The following is a 24,133-nucleotide window of genomic DNA, read 5'->3' as shown; positions in this document are numbered from 1 at the left end:
TAGGTTCTTTGCTCTGCATTTCCTTATCTATAAGAACACGTACTTTCATTCTCCTTACACACACCCACTTGCCCCATTTGGGATGTCACATACCAGCTAAAAGTTTAGGTGGAACTGAAAGTTCATGGAATTTTGTAGTCCACACTAGGAGGAAATTGAAAGCAGGGCAGAAGTCACTGCTTCAGTGATATTCAAACTACACAGTAATATTTTTCCAGGAAACCTGGAAAATTTTGTTGTGTCCTAGAGGCTACAAAAGTACATCAATCAGAACACAACTTTGAACACCACCTTCTGTGCAGATAGAGGTCTTGGTGACCCTGGTCCTGATTCATCTTGCAGAACACCAGCATTTAACTGAGATGCTGAAATAAGTAGCCTTTCATCTCAGGAGCTTTCTGCTATCACAAAGAGACACAGATATACATTAGACATGCTGATTGGTTTCCTGTGTAATCCTGGTCCACAGGTGTCTAACTGCAGAGAGTGGAGTAAAGAGAATATCCTCAGCAGTGATACCTCAATCTAGTGGTAGAATTAGTTGTGACCAATCCTGGTTATAGCATTTTTGCTAAAACACCTACTAGCAAGCAATGTGACTTCAGGAAACTCTTAATTTCAGCATTATTTACTCCCTTAGAGCCTGTTTATTCTTCAACTGGGATTAAAAAAGCGTATGAAATGTGTCTATTGTGAACAACTAGGCATAACCAAGAGTGTAGGGAGATATAATTGTAAAAACTATCTAGGCACATACAATTATTCAGAAAGAATTCTGTAATGGTTGTTTTTGACAAGCTCAATGTATAGTCAAGACCTCAGTCAAGATGGTTTGCCAGGTCAGGGTGACGTAAAGATGGACATGGTTTGTAACAGAGGAATCCTGTATTGCAGACTATCAGTCTTGGCCAGTTGACTTGCTCTCTGGAGGTGTTCATCTATCATTAGGAGTTACTTACACTCTCATCTGGCATGCTTTGGCAAAATATATGACATAAGTCATGGTCATATCACTGTCACAATAGTCTAGAGTAATTTGGAACAGAAAAAAATTATAAATTAGTATCTTTAATTATTGAGACAAATTCAAAGTTAATTTATCCTTCATGGGATATTATACCTTCAACAGAAAAAGCAGTTCCTCCCCATGTAATTCAACCTATATTTGACAGCCCACTCCAAAACTCATTTGGACTCAAAGAGAAAGAATGTGTGGTCATGGGAGGATGTTCCTTGACACTTCCACAATCTACACAGGACCTCTGAAAAAAGACAAAACTGGAAGTAGTTACAGAGGATCTATTAATAGATTTTGAACAAAGAAAGTCAGACAAAAATTAATTGAAAAACATTTGGAAGGGTAAGGATAAGATAGCACTGTGAACAGAGGAATAATTAAATTCCAGGAAGGAGTTGCAAAATTAAGCATTATTAGTTTATGTGAGTACAAAAATGGATAACATTTTTCAGTATGTTTGAGGAATATCCATCACTTCAGCATCCACAAAAAACATTTTGCCTTTTAGGACTCACTGGGGATTTTGGATTGGTCATGTTTCCTCTGCAGTACTGGCCTTAAACTTCTCTGGTGCTCTTTCATTCTTCACTACAAGGTCTCTGGTGCTCTTTCATTCTTCACTACAAGGTCTATAGCCATCTATAACGCAGCTGTCTCCTTTGAGAACACACGCAGGATCACTCTCGAGGAGAAAAGGCAACGCAGAAAGAACCGTGTCTTGCAGAACACACCATCTAAGGAGTCCTTCTGCTGTGCCTTTTGCAATCAGATATGTCTGTCTTGTATTGGCCTCATAAGCCACCAGTGTGCCTGTAACAAATGTGGATAGAGCCTTCCCAAATCTTCGTTAGCGAAGCCCAGCCATGGTACAAGGTCTATCTGTGACATTCATTCTGCTTTGAGCACGGGTTTGAACGCCTTAAGTCCCTTCTAACCTAAATTATTCCATGATTCTAGAATGTTTTCAAGATTCACAATTCCACAAATGTATTAGGTTTGGAAGTTCATCTTACTGCCCCAGAAATTAAAAGCTCCTCGGCCCATGTTCTATACCAGGTTAATACAATGCACTGCACTACTGAAGCCAGTGTTCTCAAAAGGGACACTGGCCCTCATACATCCACTGCCCAAAAGCAACAACCAGGCCCGTAAGAATCATAACCATGGATGTGACAATAAAAAAACCCTTGGTACACATGGAGTCCTATATAGGATGAAATTTCCTATCTGAAGGATCTATCCTGGGGACAGTTTTTGTAAACATTTTGTTTCTCAGTAAATGCCTTACGAGATGCTGCACTATTCTGTTTTGAGCAAAAAGGCTTCCAGATCACCTACTCTTCTCATGGAAAAATGGTTTTGAAGAGTTGTTGCATGAAAACAGCCACGCTCATTATGAAAGGTTAATCATAATCAAGCTCTGTACACGTGTATAATGTTGATGCTATTTTTCATTTTTAATCTCAGACCCTATGCAAAATGTATTTATGCTGGCAGAAATGAACCTCTTTTGCAAGAAAAAATAAAAGTAAAAATACTAAGAATATTTTGAAAAATATGTACATTTTATTTTTAATGCTAATCCCACTACATAACAGCTCTTTCAGTGTGTTCCTAGAATCATCCAGTTTAGGGAAAATTGCAATCCGTAGGATTTCAAAGACTACCTAAATCCTACAGCATAATTTCACTAATCCTACAACACCCCTGACAGATAAGCATCTTGTTGAGTCTTGCATATTCCACTGATACTGGTTACAAAACAGCCCTTGGCAGCTTTTGCTATTGCATAATTGCTCCTATGAGGATTGAGTTGACTTTGAAATTTGGCAAATATTTTATCCTTTTTTGGAGATTTGAGGAGTTCCAAAAATAAAATCTAAATTTGGGATCCATTTTTCTTATAACTGAAACTGATTCTTAACAGCCATGTAAAACCTAGGCTCCTTAGGTTGGTGCTTAATATTTTGAACACATGGAAGATTTTTGCTGTGAAGTCTATGTGTTCTGCCACTGTATCTTTATTTCTGAAAGCAGGCTAGTCTTTCCTCTTTTCTGTTCGAGTTCTCCTTCATAGATTCTCCATATAAAAAGCAGATTCAGTGGCTGAACCTGCAACCTGTCAAAGAACTCAAAATTAGACAGGACAAACTTCGTTATTTCTAAAATAAGGTTATCCATTATTGTTGTTTTCTTGTTAAGCAGTAGGAATAATTGTGACAGTAAGCCACAGGTATCCTTTTGAATGCTCACAGACATAAGCATTTTTTGGTTGTTGTTGTTGTGGTGGGTTGACCCTGGTGGGTGTGGTGAGTGTTGTGGTGGGTTGACCCTGCCTGGATGTCAGATGCCCATCAAAGCTGCTCTATCTCTGCCCTGGTCAGCTCCACAGGGGAAAGAAAGTATAACAAAAAGCTCATGGGTTGAGACAAGAAGAGGGAATATCACTCACCAATTGCCATTATGGGCAAAACAGTCTCAGCTTAGGGAAAAAATTATATTATTACCAATCAAATCAGAGAAGGATAACAAGAAATAAATCAAATCTTAAAATACCTTCCCCCACCACCACCACCCCTCCCTTCTTCTCAAGCTCATCTTTATGGGGCTGTGGTCAGTTCAGCATGTGTTCTCTGCCTTTCCTTCCTCCCTGAGGGGAGGAGCCTTCACAATCTTCTCCTGCTCCAGTGTGGAGTCACTCCCACAGGAGACAGTCCTCCGTGAACAAGTCCTGCCAGGAGCCTGCTCCTAGAAGCTTCTCACAGAAGCCACCCCTAAACCTTGCCCCCTTGTCACCAAATACATTTTCATATCTTTAGATTCCAGCACGCAGTAACAGCATCTACAACATTTTATTAGCCCAGTGCACATGATTCCATTTTCTACTAACAAAGCAATAAACGCTCCTCAGACAAGAAAGGGACAGTGCCATCCACAGCAACTTTCATAACACTTGTACTCACTCAGATTAAATGACAGGGTACAATTGGTGAGGGATTTGAATTAATAACACTCTCAGGGGGCAGAAGAAGCTGCTGCCCCTAAGAACTTGTCTTCTTATGATGAAATATATTCCAGTTCTACGCATAATTTTAATAGGAGTTGTTTACTAGACTGCTGGAAACATTTGATTAGTGTTAAGAATGTTTTAATTACAAAGCTCATAGAAACTATTTTTACCCCTCTGGAGTAGTAAAAATGCCCAACAAAGGCTTGGCTGCTATTTGTAATTTGCAGACTGTGAGTGAATAAATATTTCAAAGTGTTTTGTTGGTGAACTTTAGTGAGCATCATTATGACGGAGCAATGGGTAAAGATCCAAACAAAAAAGTCAGTTGCTCTGAGCCAGTACTTTTTTCTGCCCTTGAATACAGGGGAAAAAGCCACTACACATAGGAAAGAAAAAAATAAAATGTTTTACCTTCACGGTACACAACAGCCTTTGCTGATATTTAGATCTTTCTTCTGTGCCTCCTAATAACATGAGCTGTCAATGTTTGCTCTAACACTTAGATCAGCTCTGCAAATATATGGTGAATTGGCAAGAAGAATTCAAGGACATTTATCACAATAAAGATCATATATACCCCCTCAAACTCTCAAATCTTTTTCAATTCATGACATTTGGAAACACAATTATTCAATGAAAAAATGTTAAAATTATGCCCTGTTCCATTCTAAAGAAAATCAAACTGAAATTAAAGATATTATTTTTGTGATTTGGGATTTTTTTCCTCCCTCATTTGACCAAATCCTTGCTCCAGAAGCTTATTTGCTAAACTAAAAAGCAGCAGAGAGTTTACAAGCAGAAAACTATATTAATATTTAACTTGGACTCGAATTCCACATGTGTTGGTGGAATCAATGCACAGTGACTAGAAAAGTTGGTACTGACAATATATCTACCTGTAATAATGTCTCCAAAAACTGCTGTAGTGACCAGGTGGTACATAGCAGTTAAAATCCCTGCTTTTCCAAGTTTAAGCCACTACTTCTGGTAGCTGACAAAAATGAAGCATTTCTGAGAAATGCTTTTTACATGTTTTTTATTACTCAGAAACATTTAGGAATTATTCTCCAATAATTTTCCTTTGACAAGGCTGCATTTTGCTTTGCTGCTTGACTACTTGATGTACAGCGATGCTGCTGTTCTATTGGTGAAAAATTTGTATAATAAAATGCCCAAATCAATGTCATTTTTTAAGAGGGAAACTGAAGCAGAGGGAAAAGTAAAATGCTGGGGCATTTTTTAAAGACTCTTCCAGGTATTTGTCAAATTCCCCAAAGGTACTGGGACCAGCATATTTTTGCAAAATGCATTTTCTAAAAGCCTTCTCAGTCCTTGACTCAGTAGTAAAATGAAAAGGTGGGAGATAAGCATTACCTGAAACCTCACCAGGGTAACCCAGTTCTCTCTTCTATTGTCAGTCACCGTGACCAATTTCCAAGCCATGATACAAAGCTAAGTTTCATCCTGCTTTTTCATGAAAGTCAAATATGTCCCTGCTCTTAATGAAATCAATAAAGCTTTTATATTCATAGCAAGAAAGAGAACTCTGTCCTACATCACCATGCTTCAACATACCTATCTATAAATAAACAGCTAGCAAGCTAAAGAATTCAATTAAGTTTTCATTTCTCTCAGTCAACTGCAGATCACAGAGGAAGCACCAATGACAGCAAAGACAGATGATGAAAACCTGATCAATTGCTATCACTTCAATTTAGATAAAAAGTCACTCACTTTTCAGCTCTGCTTGGTGCCAAGAAGAGATTAGATTAAAACTAAATCAAGAGGAAAATAAAAAATCTAAACAACAGCCACAGAAACGTTTTCTAGCTCTTGTAAATGTCCTCAGTTAATCCTATACGTAAAGTCAGGCTACCAGCAATGGCTAAAAGCAAATTCCAGAAAGTTATTTCTTTTAAAGTTATCAGTACAGTTGAGCCTTCAGAGAAAATGAGCACAAAAAGTTAAACTACCTGTTTGTTAAAGTTGTCTCCGTCTATACTAGACTTTGGACTACATTAAAGAACTTTCTAGAACATGATTGGAGCAAACATTACAAATTATTGTGTCTGCATTACCCACTATCATGTACTACCATGCTGTGTGTGATTTCAAGAAGTTCTGGTGTTATTCAATTCTTATGAAGTCACTGCAGAAATTTGCTAAGATCTGTCTATCACATGCTGATTTATTTCAGTTTTGGGAAAATATAGATAAAGCACTGAGATGCAGGATCACCAACTGATACTTTGTGTTGCAAAATGATTTTGCAAGTGGCTTCATATAGCAAAAAACAAAGAACATGAATTTATCTCATTGTTACAAACAGAACAGAACACAAGTAAAGGGAGAAGACATCTATTTCACCACCACGAGGCTGTCATCACATACAGGAATCTCTAAAAACAACAGAAGTAAAAAATCTTGATTTTATTTAAAAAGAAAATATATGCCTTATTTAAAAGTTGAGGAATTACACTTAATTCATCCTACCAAATTCTGTGTATGGCAGCAGTTCAAATATGAAGAGCATATCTCAGCAGGCAGAATTAGCACCAGAGGAAACATTTTAACGAGAACAATATTAATCCTAGATTTTATCTTTCTTCTGTCAACATTTGTCGCTAGTACAAATCATGCAGTCACTTTAACACATTGTCTCGTGATGCCCAGCCCTGTGGCTGCAACACACATCAAGGGTGTCTACCACAGCCTTGGCCTCTCTCTGGAACCAAGTGTACTGCAAACACATGGCCATGCACCCCACAGGGAGACCCCCATAGAAATATATACATCTCATCACATATACATCAGAGAGTATATCCCTCTTACACAGCTGGGCTTACCAATCCCACCTTGGGATTTATCACACACCCCACACACTGACAGAGTTGCCCTAAGGAGTACAGCAAGGAGGGGGTTGCAGGCACTTGGGACAGGTTATGTGTTAACACCCAGAGGCCCTTGGAGAGTACAGGGAGCACAGAGTGGATCACAGACTGTGCCAGCTATTCTGCTGGGCTGTACCAGGATTCTGTGGCCATCTCCATGTGATATGAATAATCCTTTGTCTTAAATTCTCATTTCTAGCTGTCAACAATCACCATAGTGCAAGATAAACAGTAACCAAAAAGGACCAAAAGTTTTAAAGTGTCACAAAATATGGCTCTTCTTTGAGAAGAAGGTACCATGATGTGCCCAAATTACCCCATAAGGCCCCATGTCAGCTCAAAGCTGACAACACTAACGAAACTCTGAATCTGAAAAACTTGTATGCTTTTCTGCCTCTTGTGCTAAAATAAAACTGGTTTTCCTTCAAACTTTCTACAGAGCCACCATCTTGGTCAGCTATTTTTTTTTTTTGAGAGCAGCTAAAAAGAGGCAGAGAGCAGCAAGAAACAAGCACCACACAACCAGTGAAAGTGCTGGCTGTGCACTAGGATATTTAGAGGGAAGAAAAATGACATGGAAAATTCACACTAGATAAAGCAAACAAAACAGTGGCATCCCAAAGATCCATCAGGCAGAAAGATATTACAAGGTTGAATGACAGACACCTTCACATTCCATGGAAGCCATACACTTTGCAAAAAACTCAGAAGTCCTACAGCTGACCTGAATATTGAGTCAGCCCACTTAGAATCCCTCTTCCCTACTCTATGCTGCCTGAGCCAGCTTTCACCAACCATTTGTCTCCCCAGTTCCATATAAACTTAATTAATTAATTAATACTAACATTGTTGACAAGTCTTCTCCCATGCGGACAATAAAGTCCAAATCTTAGTTCAGGACTGAGAAATTTCACACGAAAAGTAAAAGGCTTGATTGCACAATATCAGGGCTTACATCCCTCTCCACACAATCATTTCTACACAGAAGTTGTCTTGTCATGTTGATCATTGCACCAGCAAACAAGCAAACACAAGGAAACTGTAGAGGAAGTCCAACAAATTTTTGCAAGATATTGCTGGGAAGACATGACAGATATAAACACTTTTAAGTGTTTTTAGCAGGGAATATCTTCACACTCCCACAGTTTCACTTAACACAGCCAACATCATCTCAACACTTTCCAAAGCTGTGTGCCACTTGATGTACAACAGAAATCAGCTGTCTGACATGCAACACACTGGTGAAAAGGGATTGAAGTCAACCAGCTACATGCATGGACAAGTCTTAAATTTCACAACTGTACAGACACTTGCAAAAGCACTGTTTGGCTGTGAGGTTTTTGTTGTTGATGTTTTCCATAGTCTTGTACCCATTGTTAGTCAACTACAAGAACACGGAAATGGTACAATGAGTAGCATTTCTCCAATAAGGCAGGAAGAGGGGAAGTGTAGGTCCAGATACATCAATTCCAAAAATTGCTGGCATTATGTTCCAAGATTTAACCACACTGCATAGTGCCATCACTACTAGAAAAACATGAGGAAATTATGAAAATAGAAAAATCAAACCATACATCAATATAAATACTCATTTGGAAATAAAATAATAAATTGTTATTTTGGAAAAATACAGTAACCCTACCCTCAAAGAAAAACAGACATCTATCAGTTATATTTTCATTGTTTCCATTCCAGAGGAAGATCAGAGAATTATTACTGTAGCAAAAAATAGAAGGACCAATATTTTCCCTAAACAAAATTTAGTATTTTAGCTAACCCTATACCTGCAGCATCCCATCTTCAAACTACATTTTCCCCCTTTCCTCTTCCCTCCCCTCCTCAAACACATCGGAGGGATGAAACCTACCTGCAGACTTCACCATAACCAAGAGTTTCCATATTTATGAAGACCCAGAAGCTAATGTAATCTTATTGCTGAGATGACAGTTGTGCCTAAGCAGAGGAAACATGAGGCAAAAAAAGAGAGAAAAACACCCGAAGTAGAAAGCCTAGCTCAATAATAGCTTTTTAGATCTTCTGGAAAGAACAAATGAAGACAGAATATAGGCTGACTAAGCCTCGTCTAAACTAAGGCTGCTCAGAGGATATGTTTTAGCAGACCTGTGACATCTTCACTTTTTACAGCAGTGAAGCAAAGGGCACATACATCACAGTGTGATTTTGCATTATGAGGAACATCTATCACATAAAACCAGTTTTGCTTGGTTGTGTGATTATATGTGGAATTCTGGGATTTGTTCCTCTTTGCTGTGAATTTACTGCTATATTATTTTTCAGAAACATTTCTTTTCCTAGATGCCCAGAGTCCACATTTGATTCATTAGTGTGGGGTTTCTGGTTTACCCACTAAGTTGATTTGAACAATTCATTTGTTAATATAGTGAAACACATGTTCACGATTACAAATTGTTTAACAAGTCTCAACAAACAAGTCCCTTGGTGGTCTTGAAGTTTCTCAAAAGCAGATGGATGAGGTACAATTTTATAGATTCTCTTTCCTATTTCTGCAAAGCTGCTAAGGTCGGAAATAGGCTTTAGTGCAAACAAGGGGCATTGTCAGACAATAAAGAGACAATTGCCTGTGTTAGCACAACAATTAATTTATTTGCAGAGAACCACTCAGCCTATTTGTTACCAGAAATGTGCTAATTATTCCTGCTAATTACATGCAAAACCTTCATTATCACCTATATGAGGAAGAGGACCCCTCAGGTTTCAGTGACAAATTAATTACTGTGTTTTCCTTCTGAATGTACTTCTTGACAGTCCCTGCTATCTAAAAAATAAATTGGCTAGCAGGAAGCTTGTCTCTCAGAGACATTCTGCAAACTAAAAGCAAACATACAAATATCACATCAAGTCACTACTGCTATTTTTTCAGTCAGGTATATTCTGAAGCTCTCAGAATTTCTATATTAATTTACAAGCTCTTAATCCTAATAAAATGTATCATGCACTGCTAAATTCCACTATGTAGCTGCTTTCAGAGCCCTTTACACATCTATAAAACAATGGATAAGATAGCAGGGATTAGGTTTTAAAAATACAGCAAATAATTCCAGTGATAAACTACACAGTCAGTAAAACGTTTATATCATTTCAGGGAATAAATATTATTTAAAATTCATAACTGAAGTGAAAAAGACAGCAAAGGGGCTCTGAATTACTCAGTCTTGCATTATCACCATTCTAATTCAACATACAGAACACTTGCCACCAAGTCTTTGGAATGCATATCAGGGTAAGTTTTATGCAGAAGGGTGAGGAAGAAGAGGCAGGCAGGACCAAAGTCTTGATTTGGAAGGTAGGAAACACGGCTGGTGAAGGAGTTGCAGCACAACAAATCTGGCATAGGAATGCATGGAGAGGCTGCAGTGAATGCTCAACACACAAGAAGATACATTGACTATTCCAAAAGAATTATTTAAATCTCTTAAATTTTGCTTAAAACCTGTTAGGTAAGTTTCAGCCATACCTGTATGACACCTTGCCGATTGCCTGCCTCTACTTTCAGTAACAGTTGCTCTAAAGTGCCATACCCACTGTTCATCCTGGTTATAGTTACTCCAAGCATCCTCAGTTTCTGTGTTTGGCATAGCAGAATATCAATACCTTAACAATGCAGAGTATCAGCAGCATCCATTAATAGCACATGAGCATCACCACACAATTCCTGAATGTGGACTTACAACCACAACTTTAGGAGCAGTTGCTACACAACATTGTACAAAACAACAGCTAATCCATGTCTAGATACAAATGGGGCAGTCTTGGCAATGTGGTAGGGATGGGATAGAGTAGCTCAGATAGGGCTACTAAAAGGCTAGAAATAGTTTTCTAATGAACCAGGTGATGATTAGCACATATACAAAGTCATATTTCAACAGCCACCTCACCTCACAAAAATAAAGCAAGAGTAGAGGAGTGGATTCAGACTCTGGATGTCTGTAAGACCCAGCCCTGCCTCTCCAGACCATCAGCACAGAAAGTGCCCCAGAGCACTGAACCTAGCCTTAGAGACTAACTCACCCATGACTCACTGGACCTATGCCCTTCCTTCACCATAATCAGGGTATCACTTGTCATACAGCCCATTCTATTACTTGAAACGTAAGATACTTATCTTCATATTTTACTTGTATGTGTAGCCCATTTCTCAAGAGATTTCTGTTTTATGTTTCAAGAGACTTAGCTAAGTACCTCCCATTCCTACTTGTTTCTAAGTAACTGTGTTGGTGCTTTCTGCAATGTTCTCCCTCAGAGGGAGGAAGCCCCCATAAATAACTATATGGCAATTTATTATTCTCCAAGTCTACCTTTATCCTCTCCTTTCACTTGAAGCCTTCAAAAACTTCAGTAACATATTGCTAATAATATCCTCAGCTTCCATACAGTGTACTACTGAATACAGTTTCCAACTGTGTATCTTGGTTTGTCTCTTGTGTCAGAGGGTAAGTTCTGCAGAACAAGACACACCTCTTTGGTGTATTCTTGTAGTTGGTATGTCTGAAACACTACTTGACGATAATTGTTAATAACAGAAATAGTATGTAGTAATAGTGGTATGAAGAGGAGGGAGCATAGTGCCAGTTTTCCAAACCAGAAATGCAGGAAATGATTCAATATTTGGAGGTCAATACTACCTTTGTCATAATTTAAACAAACAAAAAAAGACAAACCAGCAAAGAAAACATGTCAACTGGCATATAACCACAGCTTTGTGTACTTATAATTTTTATTTTAATTTTAATCTATAATCCTGACTGAGGTTCCAGCATGTTTACACTGCCTTTATTCGTGTCCTCCAGCTCAATATCTACCATCATTCAAATAAACCCAAAAGATAACAAGGATGAAAAGGAGGAGTTCTGTATTCCATCTCAGTGCAGTAGGTTTGGTTTTTTTATTATTTTTCAGTCAGAGACATTCACGTAGAAGATAGAATGTGTATGATTTTATTTCCCAAAAATAGTAACTTATAAAATTATGCCTAAAGCTCAGCCCATACCACCAGCACAAAGCCTATATTGTTGATAGGTATTAGTTTAGTCCATGTGGATAATAAGACAAACTTTTTACATAGGAAAAATTGTCACTTCCAAATTCCAGTTTATTACCAGTTTTTTTGTTCCAAAAGGCAGGAAGGGTATCCCTGGAATAAGCAGTATATCCCATTCCTGAAATTTAGAACACACTTTTTTTAAGCAGTGTATCACCCTGTGTGACTGAAAACCTGAAAAGAGATTAGGGTTGCTAGGCCTCTAACAAGTGCCTTCCAAACTACTGTACCCAAAAGTAGCTCAGATCCAGAAAATGTAAAACTAACCTACTATTAATCCATTGAAAACTCGACTCAACAAGCAAGAGTTTAGGAGAAGAATGCAAAACCAGTGCATAACTTACTCATGATAGAAAGACCTTTCATAATTTATTACAGCAGGTCGTTCACCAGATTCTTTTATCTGTTTGTCGATAACAAGAACAGCAACAATTGACTGACTTTGAGAGATGACTGGCAATAGGGATGCCATGTGGCAACAAAGGAGGATTCAAAATCTGAGCAGCAATTGATGGAGAAGGGAGAATAATCTGAAAACCAGAGGTGCATAAAGAGAGGTGCATGGCATCAGAAATTATTCAGAACTAGAACTGAAGGGGACAATGGAAAAGGATGATTCTAGACTATTTTTGCTATGGCACAGAGGAGGAACAATAGATGGCTTTCACAGTGAAACATTTGAGCAATAAAATAACGAGTTTGCCTAGAAGGGAAACCCTTTCAACATGGGCCGTAATATCTTCTAATTTGCCTGGCCTGAATTATGAGAACATATTTTTGGCCTGGCCTATACCACAAAATATGAGTAGGATTAAGAGCATTCAAAGTAGCTGACAAGATGCTGAAGCAGAAGAGAACCTTCCCACAGAGACTAGAAAGTTGGGGTCAGCACTGGATTAGCTGACATACAGACTGCATCTTGTGTTCCAGAGGCTTAATCACTTCACTTAAACCTATCAGCATGAAAGGTAGCAATAGAAAAATTATAGCTTGATTTGGCAACTATGTGACAAGGAATGACTTAGTAACATTTCTTGCTTCTTTCCCATGTGTGAAGTTTTCAGAGATCATCTTCTTCCTACTTATTTGTTTCCAACTAGATAAGAATTTCTGTAGTCAGAATTGTTACAGTTATAACAGTTTAGTAGTAAGGACAAGTTTTTCAAATGTAGGAGCCTAGAGACTTAAACATCGACAGATAGAAAGGATATGGATCCAATCCTCCTGAAACCAACACTGGCCTATCAAGTTCTACAAGAGACGAAGCAAATACTGACATGGAAAAGAACTGATCTAACTCAGAATTACAGTACTACTAGAAGTTGGGGGGTTTTTTTATTAAATACCATGTGCGCTAAAATACCAAGAAATTTTAAACTGCTTTACATTTGATGAGGAGAGGGAAGTAGTTGCTGGGTATGGGTTTTTTTAAAATCTACACTTTCCTTCAGGTTTTCACATGCTCTTGTATAAACATTTCCTGGCTCAATATTGTGTTTGCTCACATCACAGTTCTTCCACAGACGCATTTACTTCCTGCTGCAAAGAAGGGGGAGGGAGGGCAGTGTGCAGTGTAGCACCATTTATCCTTTTCAGACAAGGTTTGATTTAGAAAAGAACCAGCCACAACTTGCTGGGTACCAGAAGCCAAATAAGTTATTTTGCTGTTTGATTATCCACATCATTCAAAACCTGTGTCAGTGGCAATTGGCTTGTTTCCTGTCATGCTGGGACCTGGGTTGCACAAGTTTGTCTTGCAGAGAAATGCGAGGTGTCTGGAGTTGAAGGCTCCTGGAACTGCTAGTTTTTAAAAATTTTGTCTTGGACTGAGCACCTTAACTCCTCCCTGTTCTCTAGCACAGCAGCTAAAATGAAGCCATCCTCCTGGAGCCTGTATAGCCAGAAGCTCCCTAGGGACCCCCACACCCTTCCCCTCACATTAATGGGCAGCTAACCAATAGAGTAAAAGAAATAAATTAGCAAAAATCTTATTCTAGGAATAAAACAATCCTTATGTCAAGGAAGAAGACAATCCCAAAGAGGAATTTAAACAGAAGGATGTATGAGCTTTACAATTCACTGTACGAAAGAAAGCCTGTGCAAGGTACTGCATAAAAGAAAATGAGAAAATGGTTTTAAACAAAATAGAAAGTCTCCAAGGCTTGCACCACTAATGGAACTGAGAGGAGGGATGAAAAATGCTAGCGTTATCTCTGACTCAGGAAGTCCCAAAACCATGATTCAGTAGAAGGTAGGAGCATACACCAAGAAGGGATCATTACGTGCTTGACATTTTCTTATACGCTCCCCCAGGCTGCTGTCAGAAACAGGATACCCGACTAGACAGATGTTTAGTCTGATCCTGCATGACTGTTCTTAGTTTGTGATAGTAAGACCATAAATGTGGATAGGAAGAAAGTTATGTGCAACTCAGGGATCACATGAAACTCCAAGTTGATGCAGGCACAGCAGCCAACAGTGAGGACTGGACCCCAACTGAGGCGTGTCGGCTTTGAGCAAATTCTGACCTCTACGGACTTCACTCCAGGGAGAAGTTCATACTGCCTAAAATCCTTCTCATACATTTCAGGACTTGTCTTTAGGACATATGGTACCTTTGGAGTCAAACCACTTCCCCTACCCTCCTCTGGTTCTTCAGTTACATATTTCATTCTTTAAAAAAAAAAAGTTTCTTTGCTCTCTTGTCTCTGAATTAATACCTGTTATCATGCTAATGCCAATGTGGACATTTTCTGCACTGCATTTTCTAGTTCTTTGCAAGAAAACAAATCTCTCCAATGCCACCAGTCCTTCTCATATGCAAGTCATAACCTATTCAAAAAGTACAGTGTCCCTTATCCTGCCACCAAGTATTTGGGAGCTAAAACAGACACGCAGAGAGATTTTGCAATATAATAACAATGTCACGGGGTCAACCATCATTTCTAAGTTGTACATAGAATGGCCCAAATCATCACAGTTCAAACATAGCTGGAACAATTCCTGGTCAGGAAGGGTTTTACTTCTGACTTTAGCATAGACTACAGTCTATACTAGAAATTTTCTTTCACAAGAAATTTTCTTTCAGCACAGCCTTCAGAAAGACTACCTTTTCTTCCTCCTAGAATTTTAATTCATACTCTTTCAGGCAGGTTTGCTAAAGAGACTGTATATAGAAAATGTTACACAACAGTTGCAGCAAGTAGCCTACACAGCAGCTCATTTGCTGTAACAAATTGCACAGAGCATGCCACACACCAATACTCCATATTCTCTTCTGGGTCACTGAATTGATTCTGGTTCAAATTCCTGACAAACCATTTCATATGTAAAGCCGCTAAAGGACCAGAACTATTTGCTTGTGCTAGCTCAGACTAGCCTCTACTCTAGGAGACTGGGTAGCCTGCAAGGCAACACACAACACGGATGCAAGCCCACTCAGACATTTCTTGGATGACTAGCCACTATGATGTTATGTAAAAGGGAGCTGCTCCATCTTTTTTCCCAGCAGTAGCTGCTGTCACCACATTTTATTAGGAAATGATGCTGCTCAAGGATATTGTGTGTTCAGGGAACATTTACCAGATCAGCTGTCCCAGGTAACTCTGACCCCATAACGTCTGCTTCCTGGATCCTAGTCAAGCTTAAGGAGCAGGGCAAAGACCTCTGCTAAAACAGGGCTGTTTTTGACCTCAGCTGCCAGGCACCGTGGAATGGTAAAGTTGCTCATGGAGCTCAGGTGTCGCCAGGGCTAGACTGCAGTTAAGGAGGCACTCTTAGGGCCACAGTTTTGGACTTAAATAGCTTACTCTTCCAAATCTCATTCTAGGTAAAAAAAGGCGTGACTTCAGTGATACATTTCTCTCAAGAGTACTGTACAGTCTACAAATGTATTCCTCAACTGACTGAGAAAATTACTTACTGGTTGTGTGCACCATAGCCTGATCCCTAAGATGAGTGTTCAGGATATATAGATAATACATGAAAGAGTTATAATCAAATGATTTTCACTATGGAGGTAATCACCTCACTTAATTTCAGTCATCTTATAAAAAGCAGTGTCTCTTTCATAATGGGAGGGTGATTTGGTGACAGTACCAGCTTAAGCAGCAGCTTCTACAAGGTCAGACCTCCACTTAAAGAATAAAAGTACTCAGGAACAAAGTTCAAAACAGGTGGGACAACTGGTCAGAAAGCAATATTTTCTCTCTGTTCTAACAACAGATGAAGAAGCATAGACAACTAGATTAAATTGGAGAGCAAGATACACGTGTTTGTGTTATAGTAATGTCATCTTGCACCAGAAAAAACAGGACACATGTAAAAGGATTTCTTTAAAGCTAATGCCCTTTAAACTACATTGGCATATATTTTTAGTTAGGAGCTATAAACTTTTTCTGCTCTAGGATTATTGCAGACTGGAGACTTGTACAACAGGCCAGGTACACCAGATAAGAGTCACACTATACTAAGAAAAAGAGAAGTTCTCAAAACAGCAATGCAATTGTTTAATTTACCTTACCTTATACTGTCCACCAGAGTAACATTAGTTCTTATTGCTAAGTAAAAATATACAAGTGCCTATGTAAAGAGAGATACAGAGATGAATATTCTGTTAATTTACAAGGTTAAAGATCTTTCATCAATCTTTACATATTAAGGAGTATTTATCATTTCTATCATAATGCCCATTCCAGTCATAACATTGTGCTCTTATGGAAGACCACAATTACTCTGCTACCTCCCAAATAATATTTCAGTGACTTTATTTAAGACCCCTTCCACATCAATAGTTCCCTATGACTGAACCTGTGTTTCAACAGGAAAAACTTTACTGGAGGAGGAAAAAGAAGGTAATTCCCATTAAATCTGTGATGCTTAACAGTGATACTGAGCAGCAACTTTTTTATGCTGTCTGACACCAGATGAGAAATCACTTTCTAATTAAATGGAGAAGTAGCATATATATGAGCACTCAGAGCCATTTTCTGAGAGTGTAAGTAATACCATCGTTTTGCAGGGTAAGTCTGTTTTGCTTCTTTAAAAGAAGACACTAAAAAAAATATGACCTTGGAAAGATTTCCTATGTATGGCACAGAGAAACTGTTATTCCCAAGACACCACAGCTCCTAAGTGTTTCAAAAACAGGCACAGAAGAATGAAAAAACAGACAGGTGACAATAATGGCATGAGCAAAATACCTTATGCCTCACTCAAGTATTTTATATTCAAGGCACAAGTTACAACTCATAAATTTCATTAAATCTACCTAATTTATACCAGAATCCACTGCCTCTTTGTATTTCAAGGGAATAGAAATGCACGAGAGATTGTGGACAAAACTGATATTTCTTGTGGGAATAAAATCCAAACAGAAAAAGAGAGAGACTTAGGCTTAATCTTCCTTATTATTTGATAAAAAAGTATTTTCTGAGTAAAGGTACAAGTTATTTGTGGTTTTGATCACTCCAGTATGCTGTTCCATACCTAAGAGTAAAAAATGTTTCAAATATTTAACAAATCAGGGCTAATTATACAGAATAATTGAATCCTTAATATAAAGCCTGAGAGACTTTATTCTTCTAACGTTACTTGCTGCTGATGTGAATACCACGAGAAAAGATAAAGCTACAGACCTGTTAATACAAAGAAGACAGTTAAAAATTACTTTCAGTTTTGAGAAAAACACTAGACTCTGAATATAAGCTAATTATTAAAGTTCAATTCCCTTTTTTACCCCCCAAAATAGTTATTTTAATTACTGCTTTTTTATGCCAAGTGTCTGCTTTATTTAAGAGAAGAAATTACTTTCTATTTGAAGCAATGCCTACTAGAAATAAGAGTTACTCAAGGGCAGTGTTTTATTGATAAAGCTTTTTCTTTATAATCATCATATGTCATAACATTTCACAGGATTCATGAGGTTCACATTTTTTCAAAGGCAGAAACAACTGAAAGTTCTGATCTGGGCCTAACAAAAAAACCCGAAGCACTGTCTAAAGTTGGAATCATTTTTGCATTTTAAACCCTAGGTACAGCAAAAGTCAGGACTTCATAAAAGTAGGAGAGGTTATTTGTTACCGTAAGAGCTACCATTTTTAAACTGTTATGAGTATTTGCATACATTTGCATGCACTGAAAGCACAGCCATTCAGAACAAACAGCACAGCCATTCAGAACAAACAAGGTTCATTATGAAGACAAACATGCTGAGTATGACTGAGTGACAATCTACACAATAGCTGATTTAAACTTTACATTCACCGACCATTTTTCTGAGGAGGAGGAACAGCTAAGGATGCCTTACATCTCTTAGGTCATTTTTTATTTTTGATAAACCCTGGGGCTGCCTCTGTTAAGGTGAGAGAATACACTGAGCAGTCCGTTCAGCCTGCCGAAACCTCCGATATGGTCTTTGACTTCTAGCAGGCAAGCTAGAATCTCTCTCAACTAGTGGAATAGGTAGGAAAACTGGTTTAGCAAAAAGACATACACAGTTCTCTTAAACAGTTCAACTTTAAGGCATGTCTGCATGCATTCCTACTGCCTGTGACAATAGTAACACTTCCTTTCAGCCTAATAGGTCCTGAGCCCCATCCTTTGTCTGCTGATTAACTGCTCTATTCATTGACCAGACCACTAATTGCATGCTCCTTATAGTTACCCTACATTACTGTAAGAATTAATGAGACACAATTACAGCTCCCAGAAATCTCAGGCCTAGCCAACTGCAAAGCACTCCAGCTGAATAAGAACTCCCCAAGAATAAAGAGAAAAATTCAGCCCATTGTTCACAGGAAGCAGAATGTTTTTTGTTAAAAAATTGTATTTATTTGAAGCTGTTTCATAATTAGGCCCTGGAGAAAAAAAAAAAAAAAGGAAGAATAGAGAAAGAACTTGGGAACTAGCATTCACTGAGAAATCACAGCGGATGCAAATAGACATGCACACAGTTCAGATATGAAGAGAAAAAACATAAGGATGGAGTGCATGAAAAATTAGTGCTGTGAATGCTACAAATATCTATAACCAATCAGCTGCTTAAACAGAGCATGTCCCACTGTATGGGAATTGCCACTAATGCAACCTTTTATTTGATAGCTTCAGTCTTGAGCAATTTAAAATAAGCATATGGCATGCTTTGCAATCATGTCTCTACTATGAGATGGAAGAAGAGGAATTTAATTTCCCACTCCCAGAATTTAATATGCATTAGAAGTCAGTGTCATTAGCCATGAAAGTCAAAATGAAGGACAGAAAATGAGTTTTTTGAAAATCAGCCATATTGAAAACTGCACTCACATTTAATCTGTGTAATCAACAGCCACAGCTATTCAGTCTTAGTGACTACAATCACTACCTATTAGCCTGTAAGTAGTTCAAAAGCTATTATTCTCACTTGAACAATTTTCCAATACACAAGAGACAGCATTAAGTTAATGAAGTTAATATGCAAAGTCAATATTCTGTGTTATGAAGTCATCTTATTCCACTGGTTCCTCTTCAACATATTTTCACCATATAAATTCCATTTAAATTACATGTATAGTTTGACAAAGCCACTGATACTCAAAATAGAGCTTGAAATGCAGCACTGTACTTTCTAGTCCTAGTAATCATTTTCCAGGGCACAATTTATAGCAGCCACTGAGACCCCAAACTACGCATGTCAGACTGGCACTGCTACATTCCAGAATCAACATCTTTGGACAGAGACAACATTTTTTGTGCGACTCTACAGGGATTCTCAATAATTGCACCTAACTGCGGTAATAGTTTAAATTCATGGAAAATGGATGTTCTTCTGATACTATCGCTCACTGATATCACAGCAGAACGCTTTCCTGCATGAAGCAGTTACCACCATGTGGTGCTGAATCCCAAGCAGGAAACAAGGCACAAATATGGATCAGAGACCTTTGTGTTCAGTGTATAATAAGTCCAATATCCCTGTCATAGAACAGCAATCATTAACTCGGGGATCTTTTGTTAAATGGCCCCTGTGGCTGGACTGGTAACAGCAGGGATCAAATTTGCAATCCTCGAGACTAGATTCATCTGTCAGGGAGGCTGCAAGCCTACAAATTCATGCATTTCCAAAGTAAGTCTCTAGGACTTGAAGTGAAAATACCAATTTCAATCAACCTTGGCTGATTAATCAACCTCAGTGCATGACCACAGAGCTTACATACACAGCTTTGGCTCTGGCAGTATTATTTGAAATGGGCTTTCCACATGTCTTGAAAAAACCTTTGAGGAAAAAGGAAACCTTTGTCTCAAATAAAACATCAGCTAGCTTCTTCATGCTGTTCCTGTTTCAAGCCCAAAAATAGAACAAGTCTGAATTCCTGCAGAGTATGATGTGAAATTATTTCTGCTAGTGCAAATGATGCATTCAGGTATCTGGTCCAGCCATCATTTCATATGTTATGAAATAACTTGAACTAATACAAAATATGTGTATGCTCAAGGCTAGATGTAATTTCTAGTTGGGCGTCTCTCTCTCCCATAAAAGAAAAGGGAGTCCTTCCTGCAGACAAACACTAAGACCCCACTTTTTAGGTCATCAATTCCAAGTAGGGTAGAATTTCTAGATGAAAGATAATTAGAGGCATACAGGAATTGCTTCGTAAGAGACAAGGGAAGGTTTCAAGTCATAACTTGAGTTCACTCCCACCATTTCTACTCTCCTGTTCCACTACCGATTTCTTCAGAACTACTTCTGCTTTATTGTGCTGCATGTAGCACCAGCAAAGGACAATCCTGATCCACCAAGTGTTTCCATGTGTTTATTCTTCCTGGAACTGATTCACCCAAGGAAGTGTGTAGTACTCCACATCCTTTAGTTTGTGTGTTGCACATCACAAGCTTCACTGCTAGGAAGTTTCCTTCCCTCCTTTTCATTGCTATATCTACATCCAGCCTCCCTTCTTCTTGCAAGTAGTTCAGTTAGTTAAACAATGGTCCTCTCTGTACTGTTTCCTAAGTGTGGCCCCAAAACTATCTTCAAGACTAGAAGTACCAACAGGACAGGTGCTAAACATGAAAATTCATGCTTTTTCAGGCATTATTCATGCAACTTGCAGCTGTAAGACAATTCTGTAGACAGAAGATGAATAGGAGACAGTGACACATACTATTCTTAGAGTTGCTCTGGAGGTCATTCTTTGGAGTGACATAAGCATAAGCTATGATATATCATCTCTATGAGCAGTGATATGAGTTGCATATGAGTCCCTACAGGATGAGGCTTAAAGCTGATTTACACTAGAAAGGTTAATATAGAAATTACACTAACAAGACTCCTCTTCCCAAGCAACTTCCACCTATCCCTCAAGAGAAGTAAAATGTACAGGTAAAAGAACTTCTTATGCAGCTTCTGCACTAGGGTTTTTGCTGGCATAGCTATGTCAGCAAAAAATTCATATCCCTCCCTGACAGGCTTCCTTGATAACACTTTCAAGTGCAAACCAGGTGTCAGTATTTCTGTTATGACAGAAAAAGAGTTCTACACTAGTCATGAGCTGAATACTTGGCCTTTTGTGACCTGGAAAAGTCCTTGCTTCCAAGGAGGTCAAATCCCATGATCATGTTTTCTACCAGCATAATCTCTCATGAGCATTGATTAATACAGTACTTATATGGTACTGTATTAACACATGTAGAGTAGCAGAAAATATATCAGTCAACATGCCACAAAAAATCCAGTGAATGTGAGGCACTAACAGTTCTACACAAAAAATTGCCGTGATTTTTAAATTAGACTAAAAATAACTTTAAATCTAATAATGTCTAGACATTTCAGCTGGTTTTACTTGGCACTCAGAAAGATTTAGATGATTCTAAGAAGAGATTATCTATAGATTGAGTTCCCAGAGGCAGCCAAACAGGAAACAAGATGACCAACAAACATCTTTCATTTTAATCAGCATTGTTAGGTAGAAAGTTAAAAACACCAGTTGAGAGCAGGTAGATAGCTTTTAAATAAAGCTAGGCTTTTAAATAATTAAATACATAGATCTAGCACATGGCATTAGGCAACTACCCCACAGCTGAAGACTAGAAGAAGCCATGCTGTCACAGGCAGCGCTGCAGAGTGTTCCTCAAGGATCACCAACATTGTATCTGTTCCTAACCTAATTTACCATATTCTCATCTTCTCCAGTTCAGTTGCTCCCTGACCTTATGAGATTGTTTATGGAATGTGTTTAGGCCTTGCACTGATGGGGCAACAAAAGGCCCTTTCAAAGCACCCCTCACTGAGGTGGAGTGCAAGGACCATGGTCTACCTGCGGTGTTCCTCAGTACAAACTAAGACGTTTGGTGATAAAAATCAGCATGAATAAAACAAAGTGTCTCTAACTACTTACACATGCAACACTCGTGGCCACCGATTAGCCAAGCAGCGTGAATCTCTGAGCCACAAGAAACAGTCAATCACATTAATTTCTTTAATTAGTTAACTAATTAATGTTCCTTTATTAAATATATAGAAAGAAAACATTCTTCACAAGCAAAAAGCAATCCGTGATATCTAAGCACTTAAATCACTACTCAAACTGTATCCTACTCCCAAAACTAAGTTAAAAGTCTAGCATGGGAAGAAAGCATTACATTGATTTATTCCCTGATTTACTATTGCTAGCTTCAGAAGAGCAAACAGCAGAGTAATTTCTGTGACAAAAGGATTAGACTGACATAAGGTTTTGCATTATTTAACTACCTGTGGCACATACCCCTCACCCTACACTTTTTGTCAGTCAAAAGAAGTAGAATTTGGCTAATATGCAACTTGCATATTGGGCTTACATTGGTCAAAAAACAGGTTGAATGGACAAAATAGTAGATTTTGAGCCCTGATGATTCCTTTTATAGCATCTTTACAAGGTAGCTAGCTCTGTTAATACCAACAGCCTTATGTTTCATACATTCCATTGTAAGAGGGAAGCTAGTTACTGGAAATTAGGTTTGCTGGTGCCTTTATTACGTGCAGAAAGTCTAAGAGGGGAGAGAGATGAAAAGAAACAGATAAATAAATACAGGATAAGACTAGGAAGAAACATCTCCTAAAATAGAAGCATAATTAAGCATCTAAATTGCCAATTAACAGTAAATAGCCAATAAGAAACATGTATGGAAGAATGCAGAGATGTGTGGGGAATTAAGAGGCTACATCGCAACTAAGCTTTATATGCGGGGAATTCCAAGGTATTTAGGCTCCTAAATCCTACTTAGGAACATAAAGTTCCACTCAGTTCTACAGGAAATTAGCCACCTTCCCATCTTTTAGGATTCAGGTTCAAGGATTGCTACCATGACACATCAGTGTACATGCCTCTCATGCGCCTGTCTCACTGTATTAGGCAACCAGAAGAACATTGCGAAGAAACTCTTGATGCACCAGTGACTCAGAACAAAACTCTCACTCTACCATAAATACATTTAATGCCTCACACATAGGACTGTTTAATGAGACTCAGTAAAAGCTTTAGAAGAGCAGTTGCACAGTGGAAACGCAGAGTATGTGGGAAGGGAAGCTGTAGGCAATTGCTTATTCTGAACTTACCTACAGGTTCAGAGATTTCTTCTGTAAAGCTGCCAGCCTTTCTTCACACACAGTTATCATGTACCATTTGTATTACTGTAGAACCTACTAGCTCAGGTTATAGATCAGTCCTACACAGATGCAAAGAAAAAAAGAATATGATTTCACATCTGATGAAAGTCATGCAACCCAAATATTAGCCATAAAAATTTTTTTAAAATTTTTTTGGTTTAGAATAAAGATAGTTACTATCAGCCATAGTAGAATTATCATGAAAACATTCTTCATATTACATTTGAACAGGCTTAGAAAGGAGAAATATGCACTGAACCACAAGGAGAAATACAGATTATTACAGTATTATGTACAGTCTAGATAGGCAGGAGAAACACCTTCTTTGCATGTAGTGAGGGGTCTTTTAGACAGCTAGATAAAATGTATTCCATGTAAACGACTTACAAAAACTGAACACATGGGAACCACTCCAGTAACTACAGTCTTGGAAAGCTTTCTATTATAAACATGAGAATATGTTTGGATATCATTTATAACACACATTCTCCAGCAATAATTTACCCTTCCACTCAAA

The 24,133-nt window shown here is 38.3% G+C and overlaps 1 long non-coding RNA gene across 1 annotated transcript in view; it reads right to left on the bottom strand.

Annotated features, from left to right (window-relative positions):
• LOC108640181 overlaps positions 1-23,583 on the bottom strand; it is a 64,345-nt gene extending 40,762 nt beyond the window's left edge. Inside the window, exon 1 of the long non-coding RNA XR_001920970.1 lies at positions 23,566-23,583. This is a non-coding gene — a long non-coding RNA (uncharacterized LOC108640181). The remainder of the gene's footprint in view (positions 1-23,565) is intronic.
• Between the last annotated feature and the right edge of the window lie 550 nt (positions 23,584-24,133).

This window comes from Manacus vitellinus, unplaced genomic scaffold (assembly GCF_001715985.3).
Source record: "Manacus vitellinus isolate BGI_N305 unplaced genomic scaffold, ASM171598v3 scaffold_3_pilon, whole genome shotgun sequence".
NCBI classification, from domain to species: Eukaryota; Metazoa; Chordata; class Aves; order Passeriformes; family Pipridae; genus Manacus; species Manacus vitellinus.
This window is presented reverse-complemented; position numbering and strand designations above follow the sequence as displayed.